The sequence below is a fragment of the Lutra lutra genome, chromosome 1 (genome assembly GCF_902655055.1).
Source record: "Lutra lutra chromosome 1, mLutLut1.2, whole genome shotgun sequence".
Classification (NCBI taxonomy): domain Eukaryota; kingdom Metazoa; phylum Chordata; class Mammalia; order Carnivora; family Mustelidae; genus Lutra; species Lutra lutra.
Genome location: NC_062278.1, coordinates 74,040,682 through 74,060,290, shown reverse-complemented (window position 1 = coordinate 74,060,290; position 19,609 = coordinate 74,040,682). Strand labels below are relative to the sequence as shown.

Below are 19,609 nucleotides of genomic sequence, written 5' to 3'. Positions count from 1 at the left end.
CTAATCTTTATGATTTCTCTTCTCCTGCTGGGTTTAGGGTTTCTTTCTTGTTCTTTCTCCAGCTCCTTTAGGTGTAGGGTTAGGTTGTGTACCTGAGACCTTTCTTGTTTCTTGAGAAAGGCTTGTACCGCTATATATTTTCCTCTCAGGACTGCCTTTGTTGTGTCCCACAGATTCTGAACCGTTGTGTTTTCATTATCATTTGTTTCCATAAATTTTTTCAATTCTTCTTTAATTTCCTGGTTGACCCATTCATTCTTTAGAAGGATGCTGTTTAGTCTCCATGTATTTGGGTTCTTTCAAATTTCCTCTTGTGATTGAGTTCTAGCTTTAGAGCATTGTGGTCTGAAAATATGCAGGGAATGATCCCAATCTTTTGATACCGGTTGAGACTTGATTTAGGACCAAGAATGTGATCTATTCTGGAGAATGTTCCATGTGCACTAGAGAAGAATGTGTATTCTGTTGCTTTGGGATGAAATGTTCTGAATATATCTGTGATGTCCATCTGGTCCAGTGTGTCATTTAGGGCCTTTATTTCCTTGTTGATCTTTTGCTTGGATGATCTGTCCATTTCAGTGAGGGGAGTGTTAAAATGCCCTACTATTATTGTATTCTTGTCGATGTGTTTCTTTGATTTTGTTATTAATTGGTTTATATAGTTGGCTGCTCCCATGTTAGGGGCATAGATATTTAAAATTGTTAGATCTTCTTGTTGGACAGTTCCTTTGAGTATGATATAGTGTCCTTCCTCATCTCTTATTATAGTCTTTGGCTTAAAATCTAATTGATCTGATATAAGGATTGCCACTCCTGCTTTCTTCTGATGTCCATTAGCATGGTAAATTCTTTTCCACCCCCTCACTTTAAACCTGGAGGTGTCTTCGGGTTTAAGATGAGTTTCTTGTAGGCAACATATAGATGGGTTTTGTTTTTTTATCCATTCTGATACCCTGTGTCTTTTGATTGGGGCATTTAGCCCATTAACATTCAGGGTAAGTATTGAGAGATATGAATTTAGTGCCATTGTATTGCCTGTAAGGTGACTGTTATTGTATATTGTCTCTGTTTCTTTCTGATCTACTACTTTTAGGGTCTCTCTTTGCTTAGAGGACCCCTTTCAATATTTCCTGTAGAGCTGGTTTGGTATTTGCAAATTCTTTCAGTTTTTGTTTGTCCTGGAAGCTTTTAATCTCTCCTTGTATTTTCAATGATAGCCTAGCTGGATATAGTATTCTTGGCTGCATGTTTTTCTCATTTAGTACTCTGAATATATCATGCCAGCTCTTTCTGGCCTGCCAGGTCTCTGTGGATAAGTCTGCTGCCAATCTAATATTTTTACCATTGTACGTTACAGACTTCTTTTCCCGGGCTGCTTTCAGGATCTTTTCTTTGTCACTAAGACTTGTAAATTTTACTATTAGGTGACGGGGTGTGGACCTATTCTTATTGATTTTGAGGGGGGTTCTCTGAACCTCCTGAATTTTGATGCTTGTTCCCTTTGCCATATTGGGGAAATTCTCTCCAATAATTCTCTCCAATATACCTTCTGCTCCCCTCTCTGTTTCCTCTTCTTCTGGAATCCCAATTATTCTAATGTTGTTTCGTCTTATGGTGTCACTTATCTCTCGAATTCTCCCCTCGTGGTCCAGTAGCTGTTTGTCCCTCTTTTGCTCAGCTTCTTTATTCTCTGTCATTTGGTCTTCTATATTGCTAATTCTTTCTTCTGCCTCATTTATCCTAGCAGTAAGAGCCTCCATTTTTGATTGCACCTCATTAATAGCTTTTTTGATTTCAACTTGGTTAGATTTTAGTTCTTTTATTTCTCCAGAAAGGGCTTTTATATCTCCCGAGAGGGTTGCTTTAATATCTTCCATGCCTTTTTCAAGCCCGGCTAGAACCTTGAGAATCGTCATTCTGAACTCTATATCTGACATATTACCAATGTCTGTATTGATTAGGTCCCTAGCCTTTGGTACTGCCTCTTGTTCTTTTTTTTGTTGTGAATTTTTCCGCCTTGTCATTTTGTCTAGATAAGAGTTTATGAAGGAGCAAGTAAAATACTAAAAGGGTGGCAACAACCCCAGGAAAATATGCTTTAGCCAAATCAGAAGAGATCCCGAATTGTGATGGGGGAGAAAGGGGATAAAAAGGGGTTCAGAAAGAAAGAAAAAAAAAAAAGAAACTATTAAAAAAAAAGAAAGCCAATAAAGAAAAAATATAAAAAGAGGAAAATATATATATATTAGATAAACTATTTAAAAAACGTTAAAAAAAGAAAACGATAAAAGTTAAAAAAAAATTAGCAGAAGAAGAGAAAAAGAAAAAAAATTGAAAAAGAAAAAAAAAATTAAATTAACTGCAAGGTTAAAAAATCATTGGGAGAAAGCCATGAGTTCCGTGCTTTGCTTTCTTCTCCTCTGGAATTCCGCCGCTCTCCTTGGTAGGTGAACTTGGTCCTGGCTGAGTTTCCCGTTGATCTTCTGGGGGAGGGCCTGTTGTAGTGATTCTCAAGCGTCTTTGCCCCAGGCGGAGTTGCACCGCCCTTACCCGGGGCCGCGCTGAATAATCCGGTCGGGTTTGTTTTTGGGAGCTTTTGTTCCCTGAGCGCTTTCCGTAGAGTCTGGAGGACGGGAATAAAGATGGCGGCCTCCCGGTCTCCGGCCCGGAGGAGCCAAGAGCCCGGGGCCCCACTCCTCAGTTCGCCCTCAGAGAACAGCGCCCAATTACTCCCGTCACCCTGGCCTCCGGCCGCGCTCTGAGCTGACCGAGCCTGCGACCGGTTCAAGGCAACCCCGAGCTGAGAGTCACTCCTCGGCTCTGTCTCTGTAGCCAGCTTCCCCGTTCTAATACCGGTAAGCTCTGTGACACTCAGACACCCCCGATCCTTCTGCAACCTTGCGGGACCTGAGGCTGCGCTGACCCCGCCTGGGCTTCACCCCAGTTAAGCCTCTGGAGCAATGTCCCTCAGCAGAACAGACTTTTAAAAGTCCTGATTTTGCTCCGTTGCTCCGCCGCTCGCCGGGAGCCGGCCCCTCCCCGCGCGGTCTATCTTCCCGTCGCTTTGGATTCACTTCTCAGCCAGTCCTACCTTGCAGAATGTGGTTGATTTTCTGTTTCTGGAATTGCTGTTCTTCTTCTCTTCAATCTCCCGTTGGATTTGTAGGTGTTTGCAATCTTTAGATAAGGTATTTAGCTGATCTCCCGCTACCCGAAGTAGTCTCAGCCTGCTACTTCTCTGCCATCTTCAGGACCATCCCCAAAACACTTTTAAAAGTTAATACGGTACTGACCTTTAAGAGATAGTTTCTATTAAGTATTAGCAATGAGTAAGAATCTTTCTACACAACACAGGATAATGCAGTTAATTGTGCTCTTTAGTTCTATCTGAAAGAATCATTTAAATTAATGATGATGATCATAGAATATTTAAGTTAAAAATATCCTGAATGATCATTTAATCCTTCAAATCTCACATTTAATAGCAGCTCTATGATTAGAAACCAAATATTGTATACCTAGAAAGCTAGTGACTTTCTTAACTTAGAGCAGCAAACCTCATAAAACTTAGTAAATGCTCAGTTTGTAGTTAAAATTATTGAAAAATGCTCTAAGTTTGATTCCTAGTTAAATTTTCAAATTCTGCCCTCTCATTGTAACTCTTCCTTTAAAAAAAAATCACAGTTATAAAAATAAATATGTCTTTACCTGTCTAGGGCCCATTTGTCTTAAAAACATGCTTATGTGTTCTTTATGAAACTTGGGGAATTGGGGAATATATCATACCAGAGATATGATTTATTAGCATAGCTAAAGATATATATAATTAGCCATACAACTTATCATCTCTACCATTTATATTTATAAACACTATTTCTTATTTCTCTATGTCACAAATTAAAAGAGTTCAAAAGACACATCATTGGCACCATGTTCCCATTTACTCTCAACAACAGTCCATTCTCTACATCAATTAACTTTAAAATATATGTATGTGTGTGTGTGTGTGTGTGTGTATCAGATTATTTTGCATCAGTCCTGCTCAAGACTCCCTGTAAATTTAAATTCATACATAAAATAAAACATGCCTTTATACTTTACCTGATCTGGATCTTGCCTCCTCCTTTGACTTCACTTCTTTCCCCATCTTCAGCACCCGCCAGTTCCCCACCCCAGCCACCAATGGTTACCATATTTCATCTATACTTGTATGCTCTCTGTCATTGAACACATCTAGGTTATTTCTACTTCATGGCTTTTACACAAATATTACCTTTCATTCATATATCAGACCAAATGTCATATCTCTGATCTCATCTTTCTATTTCTTCCTAGTACTTATCATTATCTGAAATGACCTTATGTATTTGTTTGCCCATTTTTATTTTGTTTCCCTGACTATGTAGTACAAGTTCCATGAAAGCAAAGAACTTGACCATTGCAGGCACTGTAATTTACCATGCCAGATATTTTCATATATGCTTCCCAAGCCACGTACTAATATAAGAGTTAATATAAAATGTAGTTAAATTAAATTATTGAATGAATAATTTACACTTTTATTGTTGATTGAAAATTACCATACTGAATATTTGTTACTCTATTGTCTTACAATATGGTAAGCTACTTTAGGAGCTGCTGAGAATTTAAGAACTTTATAACTCCAGATTTCCATACAATTTGAGTGCTAATGTGCTTGGTTTTCTTAGGTTCATTGACTTATCCTTCTGTTGACAGTAAATCTTCTTTAAGTAACCAATATTCCCACCCTACCTTATCTACTATTGTTTTGAACTCAAGAAAAGGCAGTTTGGTATGCATTGTATTTAAAGTAAAGGTGAAAATGCTTTGAATGCAGATCTAGGCCACTCTTGTGTAAGAAAAGCATAGACGCTTTCCTTATCAGATTTTGTGGCATCTGTTGGTTGTAGTACTGAAACGCATTTTAAAAAATTGACTTTTTCTATATGTACACAAAAAAAGATTTAACTTACAACTGTCTGTTTGATAAAATTTTACCAAGTAAACATACCCCTGTAACTTCCTCCCAAACAATAAATATAAATATAATCTATAATTTGGAAGCTGCCTCCTACTTCTTCCCAGTCACTGGCTTGGTTTCAAAGATGAGAAAATTATTTGGATTTCTATCACGATCAATTATTTTTTATCTAGAATTTTATAAAAGTAGAATCAAAACTTTTTTTTTTTAAATTTGGCTTCTTTGGCTCAACAGAACCTTTGTAAGATTTATCCATATTGTTGCATGTAATAGTAGTTCATTCTTGTTGTATAATATTTCACTGTATATATATACACCACAGTGCATTTATCCTTTAAATTGTTGACAAACATTTGGATTCTTTCTATTTATTCATTGTTACAAATATTGCTCTATGAAGATCCTGGTTTTATGCTCATATATCTGGTAGATATTTATGCTGTATTGGAATTGCATAAATATATACATTTATTTATATATAATAATAGATTATATGTCAACTCTTGAAGTTATCAGTCTTCTTAATGTGCCATTATGGTACTTGTGAAATTGTATCACATTGTCATATTAATGGGCGCATCCCTGATAAAGTCAAACTTCTTTTTATATGTTTATTGGCAATTCTGATTTTCTAATGAAGTTCCTATTCAAGTATTTTGTTTATATCTCTATTTGTCTTTATAATATCAGTGGGTAGAAAGTGTGTGTGTGTGTGTGTGTGTGTGTGTGTGTGTGTGTGTATACCCTGGAGATGTCTTTTGTGGAGATAATGCATTGCAAATATATTCTGCCATTCTGTGGTGCGCTTTAACATTCTTTTTTTTTTTTTTTTAAAGATTTTATTTATTTATTTGACAGAGAGAGATCACAAGTAGACGGAGAGGCAGGCAGAGAGAGAGAGGGAAGCAGGCTTCTTGCTGAGCAGAGAGCCCGATGTGGGACTCGATCCCAGGACCCTGAGATCATGACCTGAGCCGAAGGCAGCAGCTTAACCCACTGAGCCACCCAGGCGCCCGCGCTTTAACATTCTTAATGGTGAATCCTGATGAGCAGAAATTCTAATTTTTATAAAAATAGTTTTATTTTTTCTTTTATGGTTAAACAGTTTTGTGCTATGCTACTCCATAGACATGAAAATATTCTCCAATGTTTTGTTTTAGAAGGCTTATTGTTACAGTTTTTATATTTAAGCTTATTATCCATTTCTAATTTTCATATTTGGTTTAAATATATGTTAAGATTCATTCACAAAGAAAACCACAGTGAGGTAAATCATAATCAAACCACTAAAAATATGATAAGGCTATGTGAAATTATAACTTATTTGAGAGATTTATTTGGATGGTGACTTTGAATAATAGTTTAAAAGAATTTTGAGACTTGTTTATTTAGCTGGCCTCAGAATTCCAAATGGAACTTTAAGATGATAGGAGAGAAAAATGTGTATTTAATTTTTTGAGGAAATACCTGAGCAATTTCCAAAGTGGTTGTAAAATTTTCTATTTCAACAGCAACGTACAAGAGTTTTAGTTTTTCCATATTCTTGCTAACAATTTTCAATCTTAGCTATTCCATTGGGTATCTCATTACACTTTTAACATTTTCCTGATAACTAATGATGTTGAGTACCTTTTCATGCACTTATTGGGAATTCATATATCTTTCTTTATGAAGTGCCTGTTTAAATATTTTGCTCATTTTAAAAATTAAATTTTACTCAGTATTTAGAACAAAGGTTGTCATTCTCAGTGTTATACAGTTGAAAGGAGAAAAGTACAAATAAAATAGATGAGGATACAGGTACAGTAAAAGCAGACTCAGCCTCATGGAATCCTGTTGGCCATAATACGGAGAAACAGTGTTTGGACAGAATCTCAGAGGATTTAGGATCAGAATTTAAGCTTATGGATTAGTTGTTATTTACTACTTGAATATCAGCTTATTCACAAGAAGGGGAGGGTCCAGCTTAATCAAACACTGTGTTCTCTTTTTTTCCCCCAAATAACCCGAGGCTTAACTATTTGTATTCAATTTTAGAAGATTTTTAATTTTTTAAACATTAATAAATTATTAGACTTCAAATTGACACTATTGACACTTAGTAGCTATTAATAAGGTTCACATACTTTAAAAATGTAAACTAATGAAATATTTGTCTCTTGACAAAGTTGAAATTGAAGAATTGCCTTTATATAGTCTACCAGTCATCAGGTTCTCATCATGATATCCACCCGTTGTTTTTCCTTTATTGTTACAAGTGAAATGATACATTTTACAAGTAACATAATCAAGAAATTGGGAATTAGATGTAGTTATAAGATACTCAGGAGTTCAGGATTCAATGGCCTGTGATGTGAAAAAACAATTGAGGCAATTTCACTTAAATCTAGATATACAGGGCACCTACACTGACATTCACGTTATGGGAATAAACATGTTTTGTAAATTTTTTTGAACATCAGACTTCATCAGTATCTGTTTTTACCAAATACTGACATTTTTTAGAAATGTGCTTCTAGAATTATGTTTTAGTAAGTTAAAGCAAGACAAGGTATCTTGATACCAACAGTATCCTGACACGTTCATCTCAGAAGTACTCATGCTATCTAACATCCTCTGTCTTCCTTTAAGTTACATTAATTCCAGGATGCTTACCCTTATTTGATATCATAGCAATTCAAAGAGAATCTCAATTTCCCAAATCATGTTACTGCCTTTGCCAGAAAACTACTTGCACTGTACAAAAGAAAAACCAAAGGTTGGCTATTATGTGTAGCTAGTGAATGAGAGTGCTATTATTTCTGCTTCTCTATTTTCAATAGTCTATTGTTATCAATTATCTATCAAAAACTATAAAAAAGATGTTTACTGAAATGTGTGAAGCCTCCTAATATAACTACAGATAAATGCTAAATTATATATAATGTAATCTGCTTGCATAAAAGAATGATATTGTAGATTACATTTTCAACTATGCCACACACTTATCATCAACGGAAAACAACAGAGTTAGCCATGGAGTTAAACCAGCCCATGCCAATTTTGTTATTTCATATGCTGCTCTCAAAGCAATAGCTCTGGAAGAAATCCAAATGGAAACTCAATTCAATGGCACTCTGTATTCCAAAGGGTTTATGATGGGACCAGAAGTATAACAAATGTGACTTGAGGGCACAATGTTCTAAGAAGAAAAAATGACATATCTTACATAAAGGATGAGCTGATTACAACTAGTGGGGGGCAAATTATAATATGTGCATGGATATTCAGATAAATAAGAACACAATAACATTACAGCTACATGAAATAATATACTCTACATACTCAAAATCTGAAGTTTCACTATCTGATTTAATTTTAGCTCAGAGTTTTTTTTTTTTACACTTTACATATTAAATTTTATTACTACCAGTATAACAATATGTTGCTTTGTTTTCCTTTCCTTAGAGAACATTTCTTCTCTTTCCATTTATTGTAAACTATTGAAAACTAAATGTAAACTAAATTCATTGTTAGATGATAAACATGTCAACAATATCTATATATTATATAATATATATATATTATATAGGAGAAAAGTTTCTTAGGCAAAATGACCATTTTTTTCCCCTGAGGTAACAAAATACATCATTTATCTAAGTGCAAATGTTTCATTTACATTAGTGTAAACATGAAGCAAAAATGTAAAATTCTCACATTTTTAGTGATTTCTTTGGGCATGAGACCAGCATGAGGCTGGGAATTTTAGAGTAATTTTCCCATAAATTTGCTACAGATTTACTAGACAGATGTTGGGTAGAAATACTTGTGTGGGGGGCAGCCTGGATAGCTCAGGCATTTAAGCACCTGCCTCTTGATTTTAGCTTAGGTCATGTTCTCAGGGTCTTGAGATCCAGCCCCACATAGTGCTCCTCACTGAATGTGGAAACTGCTTAAGATTCTCTCTCTCCTTCTCCCTCTGCCCCTCCCTTCCCACCTCCTGCCCACATGCACGCTCTTTCTCTCTTTCTATATACATATATGTTTGTGTGTGCATTATGTATGTGTGTGTGTGTGTGTGTGCACATAGCACATAAGCCATCTTCCCTTGAATCACTCTAGAATCTTGGCGCTAAGGATAAAAATTTGGTCCCAATGTGAAACATGCGATCAGGAAGGAAGGAGTTCAATTGCCTTCCTTCCCAATTACATTTAAATATCACCATAAAACTGTCCGTATTTCCTTTTCTTAACAAAATACAAATATTCGATGGATTAAACTTGCTAACATGCACCAGGAAACAGCTTATCTTTCCCTCTACTCAACAACCTTCCAACTTGCTTTCTGATCTCCCTCCCCTTGCCTTTTGATGGCAACTCAAGCTTTTCCCATGAGTTTACAGTGACTTTCAGATATTAGAGGTGTCTTAATTTCAGATATTAAAAACTTAAGCACAACCCATGCAAAAACATCAATTCTCCTTCCATTTAACTACTAGCCCCAATCTATTCTAACACATGGCCAGGCAAGTAGTATCAAGGAAAAGGACACGTATTATCTCTTCTTTTATCCAGGTTTTGTGGAAACTAAAGCATTTAAAACTTAGGGAGGAGGACCCCTTTACCAAAAAATACTACAAATTAATAATACAAAATGTAGTACGTGGCATCCCAAGGAGATCTGTGCAATGAATGACTCTGAAGTTTGAGTTTCATTAGCTTCAAGGTAAATCCACCCCTGCCTTCACCTTGCCCTTCCTCTCTTTCTCCTCATCCTCTTTGTTCTTCCAGGAACTAAAGCGTAATGAAGAAGGCTTCGAGGAGATAAAAGGTCTTTTTAGTAGGTGGAATTCCTGGCTATCCTTTCTTGGCTCACTGGTTAGTTATTGCCCTCTGTCATGGCATATGTTCAAACACTTGTACTTTTATGAAGCATGTTATTGGATTCTTTATGAACCACTCCTCTCTGCCCACCCCATGGTGACATCCACTATTATATGTTCTCTGGCAAAAATGTGGCAATCCTGAGCTGACCTTTTGATTTCATTCTCAGCTAGTGCCTCTAGCAGATTACACATGAAGTCCTCACTATGGCAAATATCCTTTTTTTTTTTTTTTTTTTTTTTGGTGAGGGAGGGGCAGTACTTTCAACAGCTGTGTTCCACAGTTTTCACTTGACTTAAAGGAACGTAAACCCCCTTGATTGTCAAATTATAGAATTTCAGCTTGTTTCTACTATGACTTCTCTTCTCTTTACCTCATTCGTGTAGGGGGAGCTCGAGGCATCCTCCCAGCTTCAAAACTTTCAATGTGAGAGTCAAGTTGCTGTTTCCTGGCTGCCAAAACTCTAGGAGGCAACAGGTCAAGCTCTCCTAAAATGTCAATAGTCTCCACCCTGATAGCAAGGCCCTGGGTTTCTGAGCTCAGGAACACACAATCTGGGAGTAAGAAGTTAATTTCTCTTCCTTGACCCCAACTTCTTCTAATCTCTTCAAGGATTTTTAGAGCTTTCTAATTTGCTTTAAGGGGTACCTACAAGGAGGAGAGGGAAATCCTCACAGTTACCTTATTCTTACAAATTCCTTCATCTAAAGAAATCCTGTCCTCACTGATATAACTTTAGCCTTTATATAGGTTTCCGGTGAGTAATGGCTGCTGGGTTAGTTTGGCTTTCTTTTCATCAGTCCCATTGTGATGTATGCATTACCTCTCTTTGGACTGTGGCATTTGGATTAGCAACCAATAGCATAAATAGTGTGGCTTTAGCCAAGGTTATAACAGGAAAAATCCCTGTCCCCTTCTAAATGTTGTCGTGCTTTTCCTTACAGGCTGTGAAATGACCAAGCCACTATTTAAATACTATTAAATATTAAATAAATATACCAAGCCACTATTTAAATACAAAGCCAAATTAAATACTGGCTTTGTGACCTAGAAATAGAAAATTCGTCCAGAATTCTGTTCCTTTATGGTTTATGGAATACCAGTGTAAAGGTTTGCAAAGAAGTGCAAACCTATTATTTAAGATGAGAGATGGGCTTTTAGAGGTGTCTCAAAATTATCATTGTTTAAGTTATGTGGGGGCTCAGAACTCTTTCTCTTTTTTGTACCTGGCTTCTTTTTTTTTAATATTTTTTTATAAACATATAACGTATTATTAGCTGTCTGAGCTTTATTAAATGAAGTTTTTATAGTTTCAAATTTTTCTTTCCCTTTTATACCAATTAAAAATCTTTTAGCAGCTCTTCATTGTGCATGGGCCAGAGTCCATCTTTATTCACTTGGGTATTTTAAATCTCTTGTTATTAGAGCATAAGCCTTGTGGACAGTCTTATTTTTATTCTATTCCTACTTATTTGATCCATTTTATATAATCTACTGCCCAAACACTCTCCCATGATTTTATTTATATACTCTTTACACCTGGAATTCTTGTCCTTTTCATTCTACCTTATTTCTATTTATTCTTTAATAAAATCTCTCTAATACATCAACACAGAATGGATGGATGGTCCTTGTACAGAATTGCTAGTATGTTTTTATTTTTTTCTGCTTATGAGACACAATCAGTTGGCTATACATTATTTTTTTTTCTTCAGTCACTAGTATTGAGCCACTACCCTATTCAGAACACCACTACCCTATTCAGAATGCATGTAGTAATTTGTCTTCCCAACAGCATTGTAATCTGTGAGGCTTTGCCTTACATTCATAGAACTATGCCTTGAAGGTACTTATTAAATCTTATATTTTTATTGATTCACATATGAGAGAATTGATAGAGCAGCCAAGAAAAGAGAATTTTTATATCTGCAGACTAAACAAAATAGCTGAATTTTAAGAATAGAATTAAGAGGTTCTCTTATAACAACCACTTGAGAGTCACACTGTAAGAGGCAACAAGCTTTCCTCTTCTTCTCTGCCATCTGCTTGGCAGCCACAAAGCAGCAACCATGCATGAATGCATCTCCATCCATGCTGGCAAGGCTGGTGTCCAGATTGACAATGCCTGCTGGGAGCTCTATTGCCTGGAACATGGCATCCAGCCCAATGGTCAGATGCCAAGTGACAAGACCACTGGGGAAGGAGATGACTCCTTCAACACCTTCTTTAGTGAAAGGGGTGCTGGCAAACATGTGCCCAGGGCAGTATTTGGAGACCTGGCACCCATAGTAATTGATGAAGTTCACAATGGAACCTACTGCTGGCATTTCCACCCTGAGCATCTCATCATAGGCAAGAAAGATATTGCTAATAACTGTGCCCAAGGACACTACACCATTGACAAGGAGATCATTGACCTTCTCATCACCTCTCTCTGTCGATTATGACAAAAAGTCCAAGGTGAAGTTCTCCATTTATCCAGCCCCCCAGGTTTCCACAACTGTAGCTAAGCCCTACAATTCCATCCTCCCTACCAACACCACCATGGAGCATTCAAACTATGCCTTTATGGTAGGCAATAAGGCCATCTATTACATCTGTCGTAGAAACCTTAATATTGAATGCTTAACCTACACTAACCTGAATAGGTTGATAAGTCAAATTGTGCGCTCCATCACTGCTTCCCTAAGAATTGATGGAGCCCTGAATGTTGATCTGACAGAATTTCAGACCACCGGCTGTTCTGTCCCCATATCCACTTTCCTCTGGTCATATATGCTACTGTCATCTCTACTGAGAAAGCCTACCATGAACAGTTTTCTGTAGCAGAGACCACCAGTGTGTGCTTTGAGACAGTCAACCAGATGGTGAAATGTGCCCCTCGCCATGGTAAATACATAGCTTGTTGTCTGTGGTACCATAGATACATGGTTCCAAAAGATGTCAACATTGCCATTGCCACCATCAGGACCAGTGTACCATCCACTTTGTGGACAGGTGCTCCTCTGGCTTCAAAGTTGGCACTGGTTCCCAGTATTCCAATGTGCTACCTGGTAGAGACCTGGCCAAAGTACAGTGAACCATGTGTATGCTGAGTGGCACCATAGCTATTGCTGAGGCCTAGGCTTGCCTGGACCACAAGTTTGGATGGATGGATGCCATCCATGCTTTTGTTCACTGGCATGTGGGTGAGGCCATGGAGGAAGGAGAGTTTTCTGAGGAAAGGACTACTAAAGTTAAAGATGTCACAAAGGTTGGTCTCCCTCTCTGATTTTTTCCCATTCGGTTTTCCCTCCCTTCCCCTATGGTCATCTGTGCTATTCCTTATATTCTACATATGAGTGAAACATATGTTAATTGTCTTTTTCTGCTTGACTTATTTCACTGAGCATAATCCCCTCCAATTCCATCCACATCAGTGCAAATCGTACGTATTCATCTTTTCTGACAGCTAGGTAATATTCCATTGTATAGATGAACTGCATCTTTATCACAAATAATGAGTCATTGAACACTACATTAAAAACTATGATGTACTATATGTTGGCTAACTGAACTAAATCAATCAGTCAATCAATCAATCAAACAGCTTCCCCTCCTCAAAAAAAAAAAAAAAATGTCACAAAGGTGCTGCTTTTACAGGGAAGCTTACTCTGTTTTAAACATTGAAATGTTGTGCTCTGACCAGCTAATTTGTATGTAACAGTGTACACTCTCACACACAATTACTGACCTATGCTTTAAAACATGACTTTTTGTTATATCTGCCCAAGCTGGAGGGCAGTTCGATGGGGGGATGGGGTAATTGGGTGATGTGTATTAAGGAGAACACTTGATGTAATGAGCACTGAGTGTTGTATGGAACTGATGAATCACTGAACTCTATCTCTGAAACTAATAATACAGTATATATTAACTAAATTGAGTTTAAATAAATAAAGCAAAAAGCAAAAAAAAAAAACCACCAATAAACAAAACATGATGCTTTGTTGTAGACTCAAGTTGACCATTTCTCTGGTGAGTTTGAATAAAGTATTCCCTGTCTTAAATGGAAAAAAAAGAATAGAGTTAAAATAATCTAATTTTTTCTTTTAGGAAGCATATGCATGAAAAAAGATATCTGGAAAACAATTCATCAAAGAAGCTGTAACAACTTGCTATGACATATTTTCTGTTATCAACTACTATCAACTGGGCAAGTGGCAGTCGTGGGTCAGTGCAACAAGAGTCAGAGAGGATCGTTTTGTTTTTCTCCTTCCCCCTGCCCTCCTCCTCCTTCTTCATCTCATTTTGATTAGATCACATTATATAATGTTTAGTAAAATTTGTCATTCAGAGCATCATCATAAAAGACAAAGATGAGGGGTAGAGTCTTTTCCAAGACCACAGAGTGTATATCTAGCTTATTTATCTATTTATTTATTTATTTTGGCATTTATGCTATTAGTTAGAAAAACGAGTTAATACAGATCCTATACAGTTATACCCAGAATGTACCACACCCACTTACTCAAGCTCAAGTGGTCATAATATTCTAACTCTTCCCTCTGTTTCCATCCTTGGCCCCCTTCAATCCATTACAATTTCAGAAACTGATGATACTTTAAATTATATTTCACACCATTTTCTTCTCCAGCCTAAATCTGACAATAATCTTCCATAATATTCAAATTAAAGCCAGAGTCCTTACAATTAACTCCAAGTTACTGTATAACTACTCATCACTGTCCATTGCATCCACCCTATAATTCCGTTTCACCTGGCCCTATTCTCCCCCTTTCTCTTTCACCTTCAGCAACTCCTTCACAGGGCCTTTGCACTTGTTGTTGTATCAGCCTGCAAATCTCTTCCCTCCAGGTGTCCCATGACCTTATCTTATACTTTTTTCAGCTTTCTTACTTTTCCAAATATCACCTTCCCCTCTGTCACCCTATGTACAATGACATTTCCCCACCTTTTTCACAGTTTTATTTTCTTCCCCAGTTCTACATATTTACTAACTTCCTTTATTTTTTATCTTTTCTCCTCCAATGGGATATAGATTCCATAAGCACAGGAAGTTTTGTGTGTTATGTTCATTATTACATCCCTAGCATGCAGCACAGCACTTGATACTAAATAGGAGCTCAATGAATATTTGTTGGATGAATGAATGCATACCTATAGGAATGCCAGAGTACCAAGGAAAATGGGGGTAATACAGCAATGTATAAAACATAATCTTTATGTTCAAGGAGTTCACAATATGCTGGAGGAGATCACTATGAACACAATGAAGATAAAACAAGCCCCAAATAGGTTACAAAGAAGTATTATGGTAAAGACTGCCCCAATAAGTAACAATTGTGCTTAATCCTGAAGAACAAGATCTGGTTAATATAAGAAAGTGGAGGTAAAACCCAATTTTTGCCCAATAATAGAGCATGAGTAAAACAGTAAGTCAGTGTTAGGCAAATATGTTGCCTGTTGAGATAGAGTTGATAACAGAGTTTGGTAGAAGTGTTGATATGAGGAAATAGAGTCCAACTAGAAAGGTTAGATCAGTGCCATGCCAGGGAAGATTTTGAATGTCAGATGAGGGGAGTGAGTGGTATTTTATAGATAGCAGTTTACCTTGTAAAATGTTTGAGCAGAAAAATGAGCTGGCCATGCTTGTGCTTTGGAGGAAAAAATGGGAGTCAGGGAAAGAACAAGGACAGATTAGAAACAGAGTTCAGTTAGAAAATTATTGAAATAATTGTGGAAGCGCAATGAAGGCTAAAGCAGGTATTGGCAACAAGAGTGGAAATGAAAGGTTAGATTTCAGTGAAAACAGGGTAGGATGGAAAGAACTTGGTGACTAATTTAATTTTTATCATAAAAATGCTGTTCATTATCCATGCAGATAATGTTTTGCCCCAATTATCAATGAAAAGTGATCATTTGAATTAAACATTTTATTTCTATTCAGTTCTAGGGTGTGAAAAGATGTTTAGAAACAGAAAGTCTAAGGATCCTTTCTTTGCATTGCACTAAGAATTCATATGGAATAAAAATGTACTCCTAGACTGAAATTTCCAGTGATGTCAGAGCTCTGAGTAAGACTAATTTGTGCCTGTAACCATCAGATCCAAACAATGGTCTGGCACATATGGGAAGCCAGTCATCCTCATTGCCTCAATTCCACCAGGGAATGAGAAAAGAAAAAAATATTTTTAATGTGAAACATTTCACGCTTATAAGAGGAAGATGAGTAGCTCTCGATGAGAACAAAACCTCCAAAAATATCTCTCAAATTAGAGCAGGAGGCTTGCATACTAGAAGACAAAACACAACAAACAAATAAAGGTGATCAAAACATGCTCAGAATAGCTGAGCAGCAAACAAAGACAGAAAGGGTTATGTTGGGGACACAGCAACATAATTGGATTCCTCTGCCAATCCTGGTAATTAAAATGGAGACACTCAGTACCTTAGTTGCTCTGCAATCCCATAATATGTTTGAGATTAACAACCCTTGAATCCTGGTTTTACTGCTATATTATTTGAATATACAATACGTATCTCTTGCCATTTTCAGAATACACAGATCAGGGTTCCTGTAGGGCTGAGAGGATTTAGAAGCAGCTAACGAGAGAGAGTCTGACTCGTGCTCTCTATCTCATTTTCCTCTGCCATGGATATTTGGGCCAAATTTGAACAGAAAACAAACAAACAAAAAAGAGGAAGTAGCAAGCTTGCTTGCAGTGATTTAAACCTTTGCTTTTCTATTTCTGAGAAAAAACAAAAAACAAAAAGCAAAAAACAAAACAGTTGCTGTTTTGTAGCTTTGTATAGTCACTTCTCTGTTTTGCCAGCATGGGGTGTGTGTGTGTGTGTGTGTGTGTGTGTGTGTGTGTGTGCATGCGTGTGTGTGTGTGTGTGTGTGTGTGATCTCACCAGTGTCTTGTAAAAATGAAAGATAAAATGCGTTGTTGGCTTGAGCTGCCTGGCTGGATTATCTGTGAAGGACCATTATCTTCACTGACACTGCCTTACCCGATGAGCTTCAAACCCCCTGTGTCTCTCAGATCCCTGCTGTACCCATCTGCAGAGGTGGGATGAGGTCTCCTCATTGGTCTGTGGCCTTACCTGGCTGGTGCCCACAGGTATCCCACAACTGACTGGCCGTGCCAACCAGCCACATGCAGGAGACTCTGCACATACAAAGACCCCTCTGTTGCTGAAATACTTTTCTGACTTTAGATGGTAATTTTGACTGAATTCCTGCTTGCAGAAGGAGAGCGCCTCCAGGCTCTAGTGGAGGTGCTCGTCAGGCAGCAGAGATGGTATTATTACAAAGGAGATGGGAAGTACATGCCAGTAATTAATATTATGTCTTGCCCCGAAGGTATCCCTGGTCCTTCTGTATGTTAGTTAGCTGATCCTTCAAACCCTTTGAGAGGTAATGATGAAGTTCATATAAACACTGAGCTTTATATGTAATTTCTACTACTAAACGGGAGGAAGGCAAACAAACACATAAAGCACGTTGGTAATGCCTGAGAAAAAAATCTCAGTGATATTGGATATGCAGCCCAGAAGACAGGGACTCCTGAACACTTGTATTTTAGGCTAAAGGGGTTGTTTCCAGAAGGTCTGGTCATGGTGACGTGTATCACAAAGAGACCAGGGTAAAAGGAAGTTGAAAGGGCTTAAAGGAAAGCATAGGACGTGTCTGAAATATTTTACTCCTGTTTCCTCCCTGGACTAATAGCTCTTACAGAACAAAACCCAGCCAACAGTAGCTCAGCACTAGTTCAGCATGGCATGGTGAGGAACAGAGCCCAGTTCATAGCTTACCTGTCTGTTTAGTGAAAGAGGAGGTGAGAAGATCCGAGTAAATCAGTGATGATTTTTACCTCAGTGTACACATCTGTCAATCTTTAGTAGGTACTGGTGATAGCCAAGGAACAAGTGAAACTCACACTTTTAAAAATGACTGAAATTATACATAACTACATTTTGTCATTAAAACAATAGACATTCCTAGGGTAAAATTCTAGTCTAAGTATGTGGAAAATCCTATAATTCATGCTTTAATCATTCATTTATTCAATAGATATTTACTGCAAGCTTTGCTGCGGCATTGGTCGCTGCTGGGTGGTACATGGGATGATCACGGTTTTCAGAGGGTTTTTACACTAAATGATCGACTCGGTCAGATAGTGCTTGAGAAAAATGGGACACTATAAGCAGATGTGAATGATGTTAGGCTAATAAAACATTAGAAGTACTGACGGGAGAGAAAAAGGATGGATTTTTTTTTAAAAATCAAAAAGATGTATCCTTCCATCCTTTCCCCATGTCCTATTTTATTGTTGCAATTTTAAATGGACTAAGAGATTATAGTGGAAAGGGAGCCCAGCCACAATAGTCTCATGAATGCTGAATACGATCTTCCCCCAAAGACTCAAAATAGCCAAGAGAAATCTGATGATTCTGTTATTTCTAAGAAGAAATTCCATCCTATCTTGTGATTTAATTTAGTTAAAAAATTCTGATTTGTGATTTACTTCACAAATTCTTCATTACTTCAAGAGGATCATGCCATCTCTTGATCTTCAACAGCCTAATATTTTTAATTCATATGCAATAAAAATAAAACATGACATGCTTTACCTTGAGGATGAAGACAGGGCATTATAAAATAAAACAACTGACGAAGTGTCAAAACTCCTCCAGTAGGACAATCTTTGCATTCATATGACCTTTATTTTTTTTTTTTAAAGATAGCACCTATTACAAAAATCAAAATAGATATTTCTGCCCAGAAAAGTCACACTAACCTCTTGTAACTATTAATGTCAGTGGGAAAATACCCTTAATGAAAATAAGAGCAGTACTTCTTCTGAGCACTGGTATTGTTCCAATGGCCGCTGGAGTCTGCGTATTTGAGTTCAAGGAGAATTTTAGGATCTGAGACTATCAGGAGAAAAAGGCTCAAGTTTGGGGCTCCATGTGCTCAGCAGGAGTTACATTTCATAGCAGTTGCTCCAGGGGGAGAAGAGAAGCAGATGCAGCTGCGGAGAGAAGCCGGCCTCTGCTCTGGGATGTTTTCCACAGAGCTGGGCTCCGTGCTGGTGAATGTGGGAGCCGCACAGCATTATGATGGGAGCAGTGGTTCAGTTGTTATTAGGGAGTGTCATTGTGCCCTGATTGCAAGCACTTGAGTGTTCAGAGGGGGAATCAGGGATACCAAATGGAGAAAAACAATACACAGGAGCCTAATATCTTTAAGTGGGTAAATTATCTTTTTCTTGAGAAAGCAGAAAATGTTAATGGCTAAGTCTGCCAAGACATTTTATAATAGAGATAAATAAAGAAACAAAAGATTGTTCCAGTACTTTTGCGTGCAATTAAAGCATGTCATTCAGGACCCTGAATGAATCTAGGATCATGGATATAAATGTATGGATATCATAAAAAGTACAATTTGGCTTGATTTTTGTCTTTAGGAAAAATGCTTTGTACCTGGGGATTTTTTATCTGTGTAGTAATGTTTGATATCATATTTCTATCTTGTATCAACATTTGAGCAAAAGTACATTTTATTCCCATTTATTTTCTATTTTTTCCCTCTTACAATCCATCTTAGTGGAGTATCTTTCCATCAAGATTAAATTTTATTAGTCAAAGCTTCTTTTGTTTTAGATGATAAAATAGTTACTGATTTATAAAATTATGTTAGGGAGGAAAAAAATAGAATCTGTGAAATAAGGAGTC

General features: G+C 37.2%; 1 pseudogene; it reads left to right on the top strand.

The window, feature by feature from the left end:
• The first annotated feature begins 11,934 nt into the window (after nt 1–11,934).
• Nucleotides 11,935–19,056, top strand: LOC125097819 (tubulin alpha-1C chain-like; annotated as a pseudogene).
• Nucleotides 19,057–19,609: the final 553 nt, after the last annotated feature.